Genomic DNA, 7,988 nt, shown 5'->3' with positions numbered 1-7,988 from the left:
ATCATATCTCAGTCTCAGTTATTGTTTATTGATATATCATATTATTATTGCCGGGCTAGTTTCATGACATTATGAGCCCGTGAGTGAGACTCGAGAGATTGATGACTGAGTGACGTCGGGGGCCTATTTGTGAGGATGTTGTCACTATCGCACGTAAGTTGTCCGTGCAGCACATGAGTTGTCTGTGCGATTCCAGATGTTGATATTATAGCACGTGAGTTGTCCGTGCAGCACGTGAGTTGTCCGTATGATTCCAGATATTGATATTATGGCACGTGAGTTGTCCGTGGAACACGTGAGTTGTCCGTGCGGATTATAGCACTTGGGATGAAAGGAGTCCTTCCGGAGTCTGCACACCCTCAGTGAGCGCAATCAACTATATATATGTGGATTGGGTTGCACGCCGCAACGGGCCTTATGGTCATATATGAATCGGGATGCACGCCGCAACAGGTGTTATACAGCACTGAGTGATTGAGTGTGATGAGCATTGAGCATAGTGAGAGAGAATGCGAGATAGTGAGATTGAGTATTCTTAGAGTGTGAGTACATTATCTCATCATTGAGATACATTGCTATGTGGTCGTGCTGGATGGGATGAGGTCATTGTACCTAGAATGAATACTATCAGAATTGATTTTAGCATGGTTGGAAGGATAATATCGAAAGTCGGCTTAGAAATTTGCTATAGTTCTTGTCGAAGGAGTTGGAGTACCATGACTTGTTGATCTGATGAATGGTTATGAGTTCTGCATATTTCTTTCATCATTAGCAGTGTACGGAGGTTTAGAACGAGACTTTGTTTGATATGAGGTTGTTACCGGTATTGGGTTGATTTGAGTAGCTACTTTGATTAGAAATCTTTGCTTCGAGCATTTGAGCTATGTGGTATTTGAGTTTTGAGTATTTGAGTTATGGTTATGGCTTTTGGTACAGCTCGTTCAGACTTATACAGTGTGTAGATGCGAGATTCTGATCTTATAGAAATTGCGAATGTTGGAAAATTGGATTCGAAGGCTTGTAGGCTAGGTTGAATTGAAAGTTTTTAGTTATGTTGTGTTGTCGGGCCTATATGGGATAGGGTGACATGAGATCACCCCCGGGTATGTGCATGGCAATGTTATACGGTGGTTTGATGACTTTGAGAACAACCCTGGACATGTTCGAGGATGAACGTATGTCTAAGTGGGGGAGAATGTAACGACCAAACCGGTTGTTTTGAGCATTTGTACTTCGCTCGGTAGTTTACGGGCGTGAGTATCTCCGTATGATGTATTTTGATTTGTGTGAATCATCGGTTTTGGTTTTCAGGTTATTCAGGACAGATTTGGAAGAATGATTTTCAACTAGGGAGCTTTAAATTTGAAAAAGTTGACCAAGTTTGACTTTTTAGCATTTGACCTCGAATTAGAATTTTGATGGTTCCATTAGCTCTGTTGGGTGATTTTGGACTTAGGAGTGCGTCCGGATTGTGATTTGGAGGTCCATGGTTGAATTTGGCTCGAAATGGCGAAAGTTGAAATTTTGGAAAGTTTGATTGGGAGTGGACTTTTTGATATCGGGGTTGGATTCCGATTCCGGAAGTTGGAGCAGGTCCGTAATGTCAAATGTGACCTGTGTGCAAAATTTGAGGTCAATCGGACGTGATTTGATAAGTTTCGGCATCGGTTGTGGAAGTTGAAGTTTCAAAAATCATTGAATTCGAATTGAGGTGTGATTCATCGTTCCGATATTGTTATGTGTGTTTTGAGGCCTCAAGTAGGTCCGTTGTATGTTATGGGACTTATTGGTATGTTTGGACGGGGTCCCGAGGGGCACGGGCGTGTTTCGGATTGATTTCGGATCATGTTTTCTTCATTTTGGTACTGCTGTGTTATGCTATTTTCTGGTGTCTAAGTTCTTCATCGCGTTCATGTGGCAAGTGTCGCGAACGCGTAGTGTATTTTGATGGCAGCCACAAATTGTTCTTCGCGATCGCGAAGTATGTCTCGCGTTCGTGTAGAGTTGGGGCAAGTTCTCTTCGCGTTCGCATATGGAGGATCGCGTTCGCGTATTGTTGAGGTTGGCAGCTGGGAATTTGAGCGTTCTTCTATGCGATCGCGTAAGGTTAGTCGCGTTCGCAAAGCTTTGGCAGCAGTGTTCATCGCGTTCGCATGGGGTGCATCGCGAACGTGTAGAGTCTTTTGTGGCAGTGTGAGTTTTATTCATCGCGAACGCGATGGTTTTCCTGCGTTCGCGAAAGAGGACGTCTGGGCAGTGTATATAGTACTCTATTTTGAAGGTTTCAAATATTTTTACATTTTGGGAGCTATGGAGCTCGGATTGAGGCGATTCTTGGAGAAATTCTCATCACAAGGATTGGGGTAAGTGTTCTCTATTCGGTTTTGGTTATATTTCATTAATCTACCTTCATTTTTGGTAATTGGATTGTGAATTTTAAAGAGGAAATTGGGGGTTTTGGCCTAAAGTTTCATAATGTGAATTTTTGAGTTTTGAACATGCAATTGGAGTTGGATTTGAGTGAAACTAGTATGGTTGGACTCGTAATTGAATGGGTTATTGGATTTTGTAAATTTTATCAGGTTCCGAGGTGCGGGCCCGGGTTGGGCTTTTGGCCGATTTTGGCCTTTTGATTCAAGATTTGTTCTTTTTCGATCAGGATTGGTTCCTTTAGCATTGTTTGATGTATTTGAGTTGTTTTTGGTTAATTTCAAGCCGTTCGGAGGTCGGAACACGCGGGATGGCATTTTGGAGCATCGCTTGGCTTGCTCGATGTTGGAATTGGCTTGTTCGAGGTAAGTAACTCTTCTAATCTTGGAGCTGAGGGTATGAAACCCCAAAATACATGTTGTGTGATTGGTATTGAGGTGACGCACATGCTAGGTGATGGGCGTGTGGGCGTGCACCATGTGAATTGGGACTCTGTTGTTTCCATGGCACTGTATAGTGACCCTATTTTGTTGATATCTGTGTTATCACCATGTGATAAAGTAACTGAGCTGTCAATCATGCTAAATATCATGTTTAGGCTTTATGCTGATATTGTTAGGACTCATAGTGGTCGTTTTCTTGCTGTCATCTCACTGATTTCATTGATATATCACACTCAGTCATATTCATGTATTCATATCATATCTCAGTCTCAGTTGTTATTTATTGATACATCATATCATTATTGTCGGGTTAGTTTCATGACATTATGAGCCCGTGAGTGAGACTGGAGAGTATGATGACTGAGTGAGACTGGGGGCCTGTTTGTGAGGATGTTGTTACTATAGCACGTGAGTTGTCCGTGCAGCATGTGAGTTATCCGTGCAACACGTAAGTTGTTCGTGCGATTCCAGATGTTGATATTATAGCACGTGAGTTGTCCGTGCGATTCCAGATATTGATATTATGGCACGTGAGTTATCTATGCAGTACGTGAGCTGTACACTGTAGCGATATAGTGCTTGGGCTGAAGGAGCCCCTCTGAGTCTGCACACCCCCAGTGAGCGCAGTCGACTATATATATGTGGATCGGGTTGCACGCCGCAACGGGCCTTATAGTCATTTATGGATCGGGCTGCACGCCGTAACATGTATTGTACAGCGTTGAGTGATTGAGTGTGCTGAGCATTGAGCATAGTGAGAGAGAATGCGAGACAGTGAGATTGAGTACTCTGAGAGTGTGAGTACATGAGCTCATTATTGGGATACATTGCATTTGACATGCGTACTTGAGATACATGCATAGAGGTGGATTTCCTTCTGCTACCCAGTTTTGGGGACATTTGTGATTTTACCTGTATCTTGACATATAGGCATAGAGAAGTACTTTCCTCGTGCTATCTGGAAATGAAACATCTTACTATTTGTTGAAAGGAGTTTTGGGAAAAATCACAGTTTTCAAACTTACTCGTATTTTGGCTTTTTCGGTAAAAGATTTGGATTTTCACTGAGATACTTGAAAAGAAATGACTATGTTTCGGGAACTGTGAACGGACTGAGCCTTTTATTTCTGAGATACTCTTTTGTTATGTGTACTATGCTGTTATGAACTGTTGTGGAATATTGGTGTTAAACACGACCTTTCTATTAGCTCGTCACTACTTTCAACCTAAGGTTAGGTTTGTTACTTATTGAGTACATGGGGTCGGTTGTACTCATACTACACTTCTGCACCTTGCGTGCAGATGTTGGCTGCTGATGTTGCTGTGTTCGATGGGAGCTGTATTTGAAAATGTACATGTGTTCCGGTTGTAGCTGCCTCTTGTTTGTTGTAGCCTTAGTTCTATAAAACTCTGTTGGTGTACTTTTCAAACAGACGATGTATTTATTCATTTTCGCTTTGTAAACTCTATTCTTAGAAGCCCGTGATTTGTATTACCAGTTCTTGGGAAATGTATTAGATTCAGATATTTCTTTACTTAATTGCTTTATTAATTGTTATTGGAATTGGTTAGTGGTTAATTAGCTTACCTAGCGGGTTGGGTTAGGTGCCATCACGACTAGTCGGATTTTAGGCCGTGATAGTTCTTCATAGTCAATGCCTTGCCTTTGCTTATAGCGTTTAGCCACAAGTCGTGTCTTGTATCTCTCCACATCTCCATCAACATTCTTATTTATCTTGTATACCCATTTTACTCCAATTGAGCGATGACCCTTGGGAAGAGTTGTTAACTCCCAAGTATTGTTCTTCTCTATTAACTCGATCTCCTCCTCCATGGCTTGTCTCCACCTTTTCTCTGTAACAACTTCATCAAAGTTTATTTTTTCACTGTCAGCAAAGAGACAATATAAAAAATCAAAATTAGTAACTTCTTTTGTATCCTCATAGAGCTCTTGAATACTCCTTGTCCTTTGCGGGTGTTCATTTGAACTTTCTTGAGAATAGGGAGATGCAACATTTGTTGGAGAAGGAGGTGGAGTTGTGTCCTGCACAGGTTCCACGGTCTCTTGTTCTTCTTCATCATCAAAGTATGAAAGAAAGTCATAGGAAGTTTATTCCTGAGCTTCCCGGTTCCATGCCAATTCTTCATCAAATTCAACATCGCGACTTACCACCACCTTGCCGCTGCTTGGGTTGTATAAATTTTAGCCTTTTGAACTCGTATGATAGACAACAAGTGCATGATTGACACTTCGATCGTCAAGCTTCGCTCTTCCTTGTTGTGGCACATGAGCATAGGCTATGCTGCCAAAGATTCTCAAGTGCTTGACACTTGGCTTTCTTCCATTCCATGCTTTTTGAGGGGTTTGATATCTAACATTTCTTGTTGGAGACTTGTTGTTCAAATAAAGTGCACAAGAAATAGCTTCGACCCAAAATTCCTTGGGCATACCTTTAGCTTTCAACATACATCTAGCCATAATAACAATCATTCGATTCTTTCTCTCTGCAACTCCATTTTGTTGGGGTGAATAAGGTATCGTTAGAGGGCGACGAATTCCATGAGACTGACAAACGTCATTAAATTCTTTTGAAGTAAATTTACCTCCTCTGTCGGATCTTAAAGCTTTTATTTCATAGCCACTTTTTTTTTTCCACAAATATTTTGAAAATTTTAAAAGCAACAAAACCTTCAGATTTTTGGTTCAAGAAATAAACCCAAGTCTTTCTACTAAAGTCATAAATGAAAAGCAGAAAGTATTTACTTTTACCAAATTAAGGTGGATTGATTGGTCTGCAAACATCAGTGTGAACAAGCTGAAGTGGTTTGGTTGATCTTTACATGGCTTCTTTTGAAAAACTCCTCCTTGCATGTTTTCCAAGAAGATAAGCTTCACACAATTGATTGGGATGGCTGATTGATGGTATCTCATGCACTGTGTTCTTTTCTCCCATTGATTTGAGCGCTTCAAAATTCAAGTGCTCAAATCTCATGTGCAAATACCATGATTCATCTTGCTCGTTAGCCTTCAAATACTTTGCATCAATTATCTTAAGATACAGAGAAAATAATCTATTCTTTGCCATATGCACTTTAGCAATTACAATTCCACTTGAATCTCTGAGCCAAAGATGCATATTTTTCATATATTTTTCATATAGATGTAATATTCCTTTTCAAGAAGTTGGCCCAAACTCAAAATATTACTTTTTAATTTTGGGACATAATAAACATCTTGAATTAACTTATGGTCACCATTTTTACCGGAGATCAGAATCATACCTATCCCTTCGATTTGAATCTTTAGGTATCTCTAAAGGACACATTACCTCTCACCGTTTTATTGATCTCCACAAACTTCTCTTTGCATCCACACATATGATTGCTTGCTCCATTGTCCAAATACCACGATCTACAATCATCCTTGTCTTCTTCCTTGAGTGCCAGCAACAACGTTGACTCATCTTCTTCTTTCTTGTCGTCAACAAGGTTAGCTTTTTCTTCAACATTGCTATGACATTCTCAAGAGTAATGGCCAAATTTATGATAATTATAACACTCAAATTTTAATTTGTCATACCTTTGTCCATTTTTTTCTTGGTAGTAGCCACGACCTCTTCCTCCTCTTTGTCCACGACTACGACCTCTGAATGTTTTGTGGATTTTAACTTCATTGTTGAAGTTGTTACTTTTACTTCTTCCTCTTCCATGAGCGCCACGGCCTCGTCCCCGTCCATTCCCTCGATAGCTCTTTTCACCTCCATAATCCTTGAAGGATGCCTGAGATTTAAGAAGTTGCTCCAATGACACTTCTTGTCTCCTTTTGATCTTTTCTTCGTGGGCCTGTAAAGAACCCTCCAATTGCTCCACCATCATAGAGTCTAAATCTTTAGACTCTTCAATATCACATACCACAAAATCAAATTTAGGTGTTAAAGTACGAAGGATCTTTTCTACCACACAGACATCTTCTATGTCCTCCCCGTATCTTCTTAATTGATTTACAACAACCTTCACTTTTGAACAATAATCCGAAATGCATTCGGATTTATTCACTTTTAAAACTTCAAAATCAGCCCTTAGAGTTTGAAGTTTTACCTTCCTCACCTTGTCAACTCATTGGAGAGAATTTTGTAAAATCTCCCAAGCTTCCTCACCTTAACTATTTAATTGGTAATTTTTTTGAAAGGTAAATCCTATTCAATAAAATAGTATCAACATGATATACCCTTAACCCTGCAAGGAGGAAATCCATAAGTTCTGGGGTATCTATAAATATTAGAAGTTACATTCTTTTGCTCCAACAATACAATTTTTGAATGCATCTAAATTTAACATTAAGAAATACGTTCCTTAGCCTCCTCAAGGATCCTACTATTACTTTCTACCCAGATAGTCCATAAAATGCACACTTGTCTGCACCTTTTTCATTGTTTTCTGTCCATAGCAACAATATAATAGTTGCTCCAACCTCGGTATCACCCAATGAACTCCATAGCAGTTTAGGAACACATACCATATCTGCCAAGGCACATTGAAGTGAATGAAGAGATACATGTTTCATATCTGCCAATCAATGTACAGTAACTTAAACCACAAAAAGAAAGGTAGCAATCACATCACGCTAAAACAAAATAAATTTGATGCTCTGGAAAGACAATCTATCCAACAATAACCCATTTCAAATCTCACTTAAAAGATCGATCTGTATCTATTTATGTGGGAGTTAAAGGCACCAGCAATAAATCAAAATGCTAGAAAGCACATTACGCCAAAAAATAATTAAAAAGTTTGACTTGCTTGAGAGGTCTCAACTCTAGGAGAATGCTCCTGAAATCTATGACCGAGGTAACTGTATTGAAAGTTTTGTTATTAACAACATTATTAAGGGAAGTACAGACAATATCTCTTCTTTTTTTAATTTCTTCTGTGCCACAAAAAAACTCAATATCTGCAAACAGAGTAAAGATTGGAAATTTGATTCCCATCAAAGAAAGTACAATTTGGAGATGAAGCTACAATTTGAAAGAAGAAAATGTAATTGAGTTAGTATTATTGAGAGGTGTCGTACTCCGGAAATATAACAATCACATGATAGTGAGATAATATTGTATT

The sequence above is a fragment of the Nicotiana tabacum genome, chromosome 23 (assembly GCF_000715075.1).
Source record: "Nicotiana tabacum cultivar K326 chromosome 23, ASM71507v2, whole genome shotgun sequence".
Lineage (NCBI taxonomy): Eukaryota > Viridiplantae > Streptophyta > Magnoliopsida > Solanales > Solanaceae > Nicotiana > Nicotiana tabacum.
This window is presented reverse-complemented; position numbering follows the sequence as displayed.